This window comes from Schistocerca gregaria, chromosome 1 (assembly GCF_023897955.1).
Source record: "Schistocerca gregaria isolate iqSchGreg1 chromosome 1, iqSchGreg1.2, whole genome shotgun sequence".
Lineage (NCBI taxonomy): Eukaryota > Metazoa > Arthropoda > Insecta > Orthoptera > Acrididae > Schistocerca > Schistocerca gregaria.
The window spans coordinates 96030815-96042526 of record NC_064920.1 but is presented as its reverse complement, the minus strand read 5'-3'; the positions used below and the strand labels follow the sequence as shown (position 1 = coordinate 96042526).

Genomic DNA, 11712 nt, shown 5'->3' with positions numbered 1-11712 from the left:
TTTAGGGTCATCGTTAGCAACGGACTTTGCAGTAATGTGTATTGGCAGCATGTAGTGTAGTGAGGACATTGTTTTAAAGTAATTTCGCTATCTTAAACGATTCCGTAAGCGGTTGAGGTTGATGGCACAGCTGAAACACCCTGGAAATTGAGAAACAACGACGATTTTGTCACTGTGGTATGGTGTTCGCTGGATACTAGTTTACCTTCTGACGATTATACTGTGTCATTACGAACAATGTACTGAGTTGTTTTTTAAATGGGGCCTTCAGTTCAAACGTATCCTGCGATTTTCCGTACTGAGGTATTTTGTGTAGTAGGTGACAGTGGGGAACAATGTTGATGAGTTTCAGGATGTCACTGAATGCCTCTCACACATACGGCTTTGCGCACATTTTGCCTTCGTCCTGTACCGAGGTGGTGGTGGTTAGTGTTTAACGTCCCGTCGACAACGAGGTCATTAGAGACAGAGGGCAAGCTCGGGTTAAGGAAGGATTGGGAAGGAAATCGACCGTGCCCTTTCAAAGGAACCTTCCCGGCATTTGCCTCAAGCGATTTAGGGCAATCACGGAAAACCTAAATCAGGATGGCCGGAGACGGGATTGAAACGTCGTCCTCCCGAATGCGAGTCCAGTGTGCCTGTACCGAGGTACGCAAGTGGGTTTCAGTGCAGTGCAGCAGTGAAATAACTGCCCGGAAATACTAGCGATATTTTAGGTTGGATGGAGCATTTCATGTGATACTATCTGAGTGATACAGCGTGTATCAAAAAGAATAATCCGATTGAAAAAATCTCAACTATTATGATGGTTGAGATACGTGCATGAACAACGTATTGTTGGAAAGAGCCAATTCTCGAGTTTTACATGGTTCCCGCTAGGTAGCAGCAGTGTGCCTCCACTGCTGATCTAGTAAAAATGGTGTCGGGACAACCGAATGCGTTTTGTGTTCTACTTTTTGCGCAGACCGGGCCAGTAATAACTGTTCAGCGTGACTTTCGTACTAGGTATAGTGAGGATCTTGCTACAGAACAGATCATTAGACGATGGCATGAACAATTACGAGAAACAGGTTGTTTGAGTAAAGGCAAATCGCCGGGCCGTTCCCGAGTGTCTAAAACAAACGTCGATCGCGTCCGTCATAGTTTGACAAGGAGTCCGCACAAACCCGTTCGCCGTGCAGCTCGACAGCACAACATGCCCCAGATGTCTGTCGGGCGTGCGTTGCGTCGACGTTTACGCAAGAAAAATGCAAAGTCTGGGAATTTTTAAATCAAAGGATTACTGGTTTATTAGTTTCACAAATATAGACGTGCCAAATCGGAAGATTGTCTTTGATAAACCCTGTATATTATTCCTATTCTCCAAATTCCTTGATACCGAATTACCAGTTTTTTCTACGCTTCGAGGAACCCAACATTGTTGCCCGATAACGAAAACTTGCAAATGGCCGTGCTTATAAAGTATGCGATATGAACTGAGGCTGCTTTAAAAACATTAGCTCTGTCCATCTGGTTCTTATTGGAGGAAGTTCTCCGAACTGAATCGAGGCGAGTCTTAACCACGGAGCGCCCTAATTTCTAAACGAGCATTCGAAGAGATTTAGACGATAACATGTGAAAGAGTAGTTGATAGGAAATTCCAATTTCCTTTCTGGTGTTTATTTGAGACCTTGAACTTTTTTTTACAGTCTGTCATCCTATGTATGAGCTGCTTTCTCGACACGACAACATTCCCTCCTCATGTATAGAAAGATGAGAATTTATGCTTCCTCAATTAACAAAAGATATTCTTCAAAATCAAGTTTCTCACCCTTGACGAGACATGTGACTTCTTGATAAATCAGTTAGAAAATACATTCTTCTTAGGAGCTTCTGTTAAGAAGGAGAAATTGATTTGAACCGTCTATTAATATCGTTTTAATTCTGTCATTGTTGATTCTGTTTATGTGCCTCTAATAGTGCCTGAATACCAAAATGTTAATATTCGCTCATGCATACACAAAGTAATGCGACAATAACACAGATTGGATTTACATAGCACAATCTTGATTTATCAAATTCCACACTAGGTTCAATATACAGCTATATGCCTATTCACTACTTAATTAATAGTGATGTCTAAGTCTGGTTTATCACAATCTTAAAAAGTACGCCAAAATTTTGTTGTACAGAAGTTGGAATTGCTTTAATGTGTACACTACAAAGAGCCAAGGATGGAACTCAGACCTCATACAGGCGCAAGTAAATGAGACCAATTACAAGTACCTAATTGTGAAATTTAGTGTTAAAAGTCAAGAGACGATTCGTCAGACCACGTTTCATCCACTTCGCGGAAATATTTTAACTGCCTGAATGACATAAGGACGTAATTGAGTGCTTTTCTGACGGAGTGACCTTGTGCTCACAGCTAGACCGTACGCGATCCGGGAGGGGGCCTGAACAAACATTCACGAGCTGCTCTCTCTCTCTCCCTCTCCTTCTCTTTCTCTCTCTCTCTGCTAATGAAAGAGAGCCGCCCTGTGCCGTCCAGTGAAGCCGATTTACAACGGGCGCGGCGGGCAGCAGATTGCTCTCAGCCGCTTTTATTGATGTGCTTAAAGTGAGAGCGGCGAGGGCTCTCATCGCTATACGCGAACTGGACGACCAGTCAGTCGGGCGGCCTCTCCGGAAGGGACAGAGGGGGCTAATAGCCGGTTTATTAAAGTGACGTAGGATGCGACACCAATGGAGGTATTGGCTCTTTAGTTTTATCTATGTACCCCTAACTGCTTTAAGAGGACGTGTTTGTGAACACAAGGAGGATATATTGAAAAATTTGTCAGTTTTCCAAATAGTATACCTCAAAGAATAAGTGTTGTAAGCCATTATAATGCTTATTACTTTTTAACTGACCTTTTGGAAATAGTTTGATGTATGAAACACAGCTCTTGACCTAACACTATTTTCTGGTCTGTATTTTGTGTTGCAAGTGAAATGAAGCACGATAATTATTTATACACAGCAGAGATACACATATCTTGAAATCAATACAAAATAGAAGCTCGATTTTTTCCGGACGTTCTTTCCATTATTATGTTTAGAGTAGAATTTTGAAAATGTGTTACTGTGATAAACTGTGGTTCAAAATCTTTTTAATGATGATTGTATCAAACATTTCATTAATTAATTCACAGTTTTTCCTTAAAAGCGTCTTTAATTTTTAAATTTAATTCATAGCAACAGTATGCGTTTTAGTTAAGTGTGTTTTAAGAGACTGTACAAAATTTCAGGCCTCTATCTTTAAACAGTTTTCAACCAGTGTGTACCAGAACGTTAAAGAAGTGAAGTTGCGAGAAATTCAAGTTTAAGTTAAAGATTGTTTCTCTACCTTCCATGCATAACTCTAATCCGTCGAAGGTCCATATTCATCTAACTTCGGGTGTTGGGCAGCCTCCCTTTTCTTTTTCAGATTTCTTTTTGTTCTTTGGTGAATTTCAACACTGATTTATCTGCTTCAGTGGTCAATGCCAATTAAACATCTTTACAGATTTAGTCCACCAAGCATTCGCATCAATTCCATAACGTTAAAACGCGACACTGCACTGTCACTAAAACATAATAGAGCATCCAGTACAATTATGTTTAAAGTATTTAGTTCAAATGGCTGGTTCAAAAAATCAAATGGCTCTGAGCACTATGGGACTCAACTGCTGTGGTCATCTGTCCCCTAGAACTTAGAACTACTTAAACCTAACTAACTTAAGAACACACACACATCCATGCCCGAGGCAGGATTCGAACCTGCGACCGTAGCAGTCACACGGTTCTGGACTGCGCGCCTAGAACCGCAAGACCACCGCGGCCGGCAAGTATTTAGTCCTATGGGACAGTTTTGGTTCATGTTTCCGTACACAGTTGTAAAATCTCTCATTTGGGTTTTCCTGTCGTATCATATAATTATCTATCTAATTATCTTAGCAAGTGAATACAAAATACTTTTCTTAACAGAGCTGTCAGGCGGACATGTGGGCGTCGTCATATTGGAAGAGGTCTCCACATTCATCTAATTTTGGGGCTTTCTTCGTTATATTTTCCTCGAAGGAACCTGTTTTGTTCCGAAAACTAGAAAGAATTTTGCCAGAAGAAAATTGATTTATTTATTTGTTTATTGCAGTTGTGGACGTGCTACGTCTTTCCAAAGCTATGATGACTCAAAGTGCTCAGAAGGACGACGAAGGTTTAATAGGTAAGTTGTGTTAGAAAGATATTAAAATAAATTTCTGGGAGAGATTGTTATAGCGAAGAAAACGTTATCTCCCCTCAACTATGAACTATTTCTTCCCGGCCACTCCAATTTAGAAGTATGACAGACGTTCAACTTGTGAGGTACAACTTTTTTTTTTTTTTTTTTTTTTTTTGCTGAAAGCAGGTTGGCTTTATTCAGGATTCCAATACACATCACGCTTTTGGTTATACAGTCTATTTTTTCAACGTAATCGCCACCCTAGTGGTACCGCTCTGCTGGTCGTAGTCGCACCCAAGGTCTTGCTGCACCAGTAACCCCATCCCCTCCCCCCACCCCAACATCCACGTACTGCTTCCCACAGAGAGCATCCTTCACAAAGCCAAACAGATGGATGTCGGAAGTTGCGAGATCAGGACTGTAGGGTGGATGAGTAAGAACTGTCCAATGAGGTTCTGTCAGCTCCACTCGGTTGCGCAGAGTTGTGTAAGGCTTTGTTTTGTAATGGGGAGAAGAAATTCGTTGGTATTTTTGTGGCCATGAACACGCTGAAGGCACTGCAGGAGTCACAGATGTGTGTGATCCACCATCACGCGGGAGATTTGTACTACGTCGTTGCAGTGCCGAAGGGCGCCTCGCCCAAAGACTCTCCGTGCTTTTGTTCGCTGTCAGGTCTCCGCATAAGCGCTTATGAATATCTACGGTGCTCTGATTTTCCACCAAAAGAAACTCAATGACAGCTATCTGCCTGGAACGCACATCCATTGCGTAGAATATTTTGAAGGCTTCGAATAGTGCCCCCAAATGTCGGGACTGCATGAAACCATAGGGGCTGAAGTGGGAATATTCCACATTTCCCAAGACAAAATCAACAGTTTTTCAGCCGAAATTGGGTGAGAAAAAGCTTGCGTTGCGTACTTATTGAACATCTCTCGTACTATTGGTTGTCTTTCGGGCGAATGAAAGTATTATAGTGGAGCGGAGAAACTCTTGCAGTTCATCATTAGGGAATGTAGCATCTTTACATCTCTACTTCTGTAGTCTAACGATTTTCAGATTAATTTTAGGAACTGGTACCTTCTGAAGAAGAGGTCTAGAATACGAGATATACAACGTCGTTCTTCCATAAATGCTGTTCGGGCACTATCAGTGTATAGAGACGCTTTTGTGAAATTTCGGAAGTAATTTAAAAATACTGACAAACTCAAGCATTGTAAGCGAGTCGTTAGTTACGCCTACACCAATGAATTTCTAAAGGTTCCAGCGAGTATTGCGGCGTTTCTCTTTGTCTCGTAATGAGAGCAAAATAAAGCACGATGAGTTTCCGAAAGGTGCAACAAGAGTTTAACAGTTTACAGATGGCGCGATTCAGAGCATCCTCACTGAGGATGGATAATTTTACCAACAAGGGCACGAGTTAGTGCGTCACATTATAATTCCGTTCATTTATCCCATAATTTGCCTTACAAAAATCCACCCTCTTGCAGTTCTGCGTTGTGTTACGCCACTGCACAGGCTGGCAGACATCATTGTTCTGAAGCAGAAACCGATCAATTCCAAAATATTGCATTTCGACGAGAAACGATCAGGATAAATGTCTCAGGGTGGTTCGAGCACTTAATTGAAAAGAAATGAACGAAAGTGCACTGATTTCATCCGATAGTTCGTGACCCAACAATCCTCCGCCAGCCATTCCTTTTCATCTACATCTACATTCATACTCCGCAAGCCACCCGACAGTGTGTGGCGGAGGGCACTTTATTTGCCACTGTCGTTACCTCCCTTTTCTGTTCCCGTCGCGTATAGTTCAAGGGAAGAACGGCTGTATGAAAGTCTCCGTGCGTGCTCGAATCTCTCTAATTTTACATTCGTGATCTCCTCGGGAGGTATAAGTAGGGGGAAGCAATATATTCGATGCCTCATCGAGAAACACACCATCTTGAAACCTGGCGAGCAAGCTACACCGCGATGCAGAGCGCCTCTCTTGCAGAGTCTGCCACATGAGTTTCCTAAACATCTCCGTAACGCTATCACTGTTACCAAATAACACTGTGACGAAGCGCACCGCTCTTCTTTGGATCTTATCTATCTCCTCTCTCAACCCGATCTGGTAGGGATCCCACACTGATGAGCAATACTCAAGTATAGGTCGAGCGAGTGATTTGTAAGCCTCCTCCTTTGTTGATGGACTACATTTTCTAAGGACTCTCCCAATGAATCTCAACCTGGTACCCGTGTTACCAACAATTAATTTTATATGATCATTCCACTTCAAATCGTTCCGCACGCATACTTCCAGATATTTTGCAGAAGTAAATGCTACCAGTGTTTGTTCCGCTATCACATAATCATACAACAAAGGATTCTTCTTTCTATGTATTCGCAATGCATTACATTTGTCTATGTTACGGGTCAGTTGCCACTCACTGCACCAAGTGCCTATCAGCTGCAGATCTTCCTGCATTTCGCTACAATTTTCTAATGCTGCAACTTCTCTGCATACTACAGCACCATCCGCGGAAAGCCGCATGGAACTTCCGACAATATCTGGTGTAACATTCAGAAATCATAATGTAAGTGATTAAAAGTCAAGGTAATGGCTTGACTCAATAGCGGAACTGAGCCACAGATAATTTCAATATCGTTAGTCGAACAATTAAAATTACGACATTTAAATTTGCTCAGCTCGACAACCAGACAAAAGACTATAAGACAAGAAGAAGATGAAGAAAAGGCACACTTTCTTTTATTCTCAGTGGCTTTGAGTTCACAAATTTAACAACCTTTGGAAATATCGAAATGTTAACAGCAATCTTTAAAGATAAATCAAAATTGTGCTCTTCCTTGCAACTGGAAAAAGGTTTTCGTATTGCACATCATTACGTTACCAATCATGAAAATAGAAATAAAGGTAAAAAAAATGAAACGTTTTAGTACTTTCACGAACAAATTGGAGGTAGGAAACCACGTCTGAAAACCTCAAAAGTAGACGCTACTGTGTGTCAAAGTTAATAGCGGAGAAAACTTTCCGCTAGGCTAACCAGTCGTCAGTAAACATTGATGTAATATTAAAGGCTCTTAGGGCAAATCCTTCGCAATGGACCTGTCAGTATTCAAGACTCTAGAAGGCTTCTAAAACGTCCACACCTGTCAAAACATCGCTGTACATACTTCTAAGCTGGAGGAGTAACCTCAAAAAGTTGTGGAAAATTAACAGCTTTTATGCCACTTTTTCTGTTGCCTCAAAATAAATCTCACTTTTGCATATCAAATGTTCGGTTTCTTGAAGAGAAGTAGTAGTACTTCTGGCTTAACAGGTTCAGAATCTACCTGTCTACTTAACCAACTTAGGAACCTCACTATACTACACTTTAAATGATAGATTATGGCGAAATATTATTGTATCACCAATACAGACGTTGCAGAGTGACTTACAGATAACATAATGTTACTGACAGTAACCACACATTTGTCACTGATTCGTCAGAGCAGATCAAAATTGCTTTCGCTAAATCTACACGAGGCAAAGACTCGTACCTTATGGCAGATGACTTCATTCGACATACGTATGTGTATACACACAGATACACTTACACAAAATAGGTACAAGTATTAAACGCCTATGCCAACTGCCTTGCCGCAGTGGTAACACCGGTTTCCGTCAGATCACCGAAGTTAAGCACTGTCGGGTTGGGCTAGCACTTGGGTGGATGACCTTCTGGTCCGCCGAGCGCTGTTGGCGGGCTGGGTGCACTCGGCCTTTGTGAGGCAAATTGAGCAGCTACTTGATATAGAAGTAGCGGCTCCGATCTCGTAACGGTTGTGCTGACATGCCTCTCCATATCCGCATCCAGTGACGCCTATTCGCTGAGGATGACACGGCTGCCGGTCGGTACAGTTGGGGTTACATAGCTTGTTCGGGCGGAGTTTAGTTTTTTTGTATTAAAGGACTATAATGATTATACAACTATATAGATAGATGAGCTTCTTCTCTGTTTTGACTGAATGGCTGTGCATCAATGTGTCTAAAGTGAACTCTACTGTGTAAAATTAAGAATGTTGTAACTGTTATGAATTGTGAATCTATTAAGCAATCTGCACATAAAGCGAATATAAGGAAGGAATGGTAATACGATATGTCTCTCAGGAAATTGCTGCTGCATATATGTCAAAGTGTCTATTTATATATTTTGTTGTGAAGTGAAACAAACGAACTGATCTTTACGAACGAGTTTAAACTGCCAAGTTACTAATGACAGATAAAACTGAGAATGAAACCCATAAAAAACATGTATGTCAAGTGAAATTAGAAAAAACTTTACTGTGAAAAAGTTCTGTTTTGAATACAAACAGAAGATATTTCGATTTATTATTATTGTTTAGAAATTACTGTCTGTGATATCAATGATTTTTACTGTTGCCTGTCTCTAATTAATGTCCATTGTCTGATATTCAATTCCAGTGTGACATTCACTGTCATGCTTCATTGATTCTCGGGCGTCACATCGGGTAATGTTCTGGAAGTTGCACAATCTCTTAACGAGAGATCTGCTCGTCATCTTCAGGTGCTTACTGCCGTGTTGCTGCATTATCTGACGCAATGCCCGTGAACCTATGAAACAGTTATTGCGTCACGAAAGTCTCAAACAGCACATTAATCGACGTTGTGATGATGATGGCTGCCTCACGTGAGATGTAACAGCTACATCAGTTTCTGTAGCGCATAGGATGTTTTCGGCGAAGCAGAACGACGTAATAACGGCGACGAGCCAAGCCGTAAATGAGAAAAAAAAATTTTAAAATGTGCCATTAAAGTCGACTGCGTCTTCCGAGCCACATATTGTTGTATAAATGTCACTGAATTAATACGCTCTATGGAGATACTATTCACTGAACACCATGGCAGATTCACAGTTTGTAGCACACAACAGTGGTCGGAAACATACTCGTAATGATTTACTTGAGTAATGCGGCGTCTAATATTAATATTTCATTGGCAGTTTTAAAAAGTTCTTTGGTCCCCACCGCAAGTAATCGGACAATAATTAACCAATTCACAGTCCCAACAACCACACACGAAATTTCACGGAACAGTCACTTGTCTATTACAGAGTAGTACCACGACTGTTGTTCACTGTTTCATTTTGTGTCTTAAATGAAATGATGCTGTTATCTCTTTCATACAGTCTTTTCTGATACATCAAATATTCGCATTCTAGTAATGAAAACCTTCTGCAGACCTCTTGTTTCATTCGGGAGAACGACCGTTCAATCCCGCGTCCTGCCATCCTGATTTAGGTTTTCCGTGATTTCCCTAAATCGCTCCAGAGAAATGCAGGGATGGTTCCTCTGAATGGGCACGGCTGACTTCCTTCCCTGTCCTTCCTTAATCCGATGAGACCGATGACCTCGCTGTTTGGTCTCTTTCCCCAAAACCTACCAACCAACCCCTTGTTTCTGACGTTTTGTAAATCTTGATCTCGAGTTGCGTTCTGTGCTGATCCTTTTACTAAATCTTCAGTCTTTTGTATCGACTCTTCTGATCTTCTCTCTTGTTCTCCTTTTCTTTGTTGATAAGTTCAAATCGTTGTCTTGTCATAACATTAATTCACTGCAGCGATGCCATTATTATAAGCTTATGGCAACTTCATCGATCTCTAGGGCCATGCAGTTTCAAATTTCTTCCGCTGTCTTACCATAATTATCCGCTCCCAATTAGACCTTCCTACTACTACCACAAAGAAAACTGGCTGCCTATACCGTAAAAATAGCACTTTTTCCGCTAAACGAAACGAAACATCCCGTCCGTGTGTCTCTGCACTTAAGTGTCAGAGCTTCAAGTGCTTCTCCCACGTTATCACTTCCCACTTAATAACGATTTTCCAAAATTGTATTTCACCTACCAGAACAAAGCACCTGCATTTACGCATGCATTGTAAACAAATCATATAAAACAAGAAATAGATATATTTATGTTACAATCTCCTTTGGTTTGTATCGATGTGTACACAAAAGTACGAACGAAAACTAAATTTAATCTGGGACTGGTTCCATTAAAGTGCTTGGTGTCAATGAGCAATGAAGAAAATATTGGTCCCATGTGCCTTCCAAATTTCAGCAGGATGTAATTATTCTTGTTAGTATTTCCAACCCTTGCATGAATCTACCACAGTAAGAATAACGCATTTGAAAGAATAAACATACTGAACCAAGTCCTACTCAGATACACCATAATACTACCTTGCATTATTAATTCTATATAAGAGCAGCACGCAATGGCCCCTCCAGTTTAATGTGCCCTCCAAATGTTTCCTAAAAGTTTGTGACGTAGCTCTGCTTCAGATATTCCAATTCTCAATGGCAACGCCCCTTTGTACACGGTCAAGTCACATTAATGTCACCACAGCCTATGTTCAGCGTCAACGTGCAATAGCCAGTCACAGACAGCAGGTGGAAGGAAGCACTAGCAGTAGAAGCGTCTATAAAGCGTGTCGGGGGAAGGGGGACGGAAAGCAGGCGGTCGTTGTCGTAATGCAAAAATCTTGCGACTTTAGACGTCCAAAATAGCATCATCACTGGCTTCCGGTCCAAGGATGGAACCATTTCTAAATGGGCGACGTTTGTAAAGTGTTCGTATGCCGCTGTGGTTAAAGTGTACATTGCATGGCAAAATGGCGATATACAAAACCGGCGCCTAGACAACTGTAATGCACCAAGTGCCGTACATAACAGGGGTGAATGACAGTTGCGGGGATGTGTATGGGCGAAGAGGCGTGAAACGGAAGACCCAGATGAACCAAGGCTGGAATCTTCACTCAAAAGCAGCAAATGGATGTCTCCTGAGTGGTTTTATGCTCAATCGGGTAGATGACCATTGGCCTGTACGGCGTGAAACGTCGGAAAGCAAACAGCCCGCAACAATCGTCTCACGGTTATAGGCCGGAGGAGGAAGTGTAATGGTATGAGGAAAGTTTTCTACATATAAATCTACATACATACCCCACAAGTCACCTAACGGTGTGTTGCGGAGATTACTTTGAGTACCTCTATCGGTTCTCCCTTCTATTCCAGTCTCGTATTGTTCGTGGAAAGAAAGACGGTCAGTATGCCTCTGTGTGGGCTCTAATCTCTCTGATTTTATCCTCTTGGTCTCTTCGAGAGATATACGTAGGAGGGAGCAACATACTGTTTGAATCTTCAGTGAAGGTATGTTCTCGAAACTTTAACAAAATCCCGTACCGAGCTACTGAGCGTCTCTCATGCAGAGTCTTCCGCTGGAATTTATCTATTATCTCCGTAACGCTTTCTCGATTACTAAATGATACTGTAACGAAGCGCGCTGCTCTCCATTGGATCTTCTCTATCACTTCTATCAGCTCTATCTGGTACGGATCCCATACTAGTGAGCAACTTTCAAGCAGTGGTCGAACAAGTGTACTGTAACCTACTTCCTTTGTTTTCGGATTGCGTTTCCTTAGGATTCTTCAAAT

At 41.6% G+C, this 11712-nt stretch overlaps 1 pseudogene; it reads left to right on the top strand.

Moving 5' to 3' along the window:
- The first annotated feature begins 7846 nt into the window (after nucleotides 1–7846).
- On the top strand, nucleotides 7847–7964 carry LOC126291125 (5S ribosomal RNA; annotated as a pseudogene).
- Nucleotides 7965–11712: the final 3748 nt, after the last annotated feature.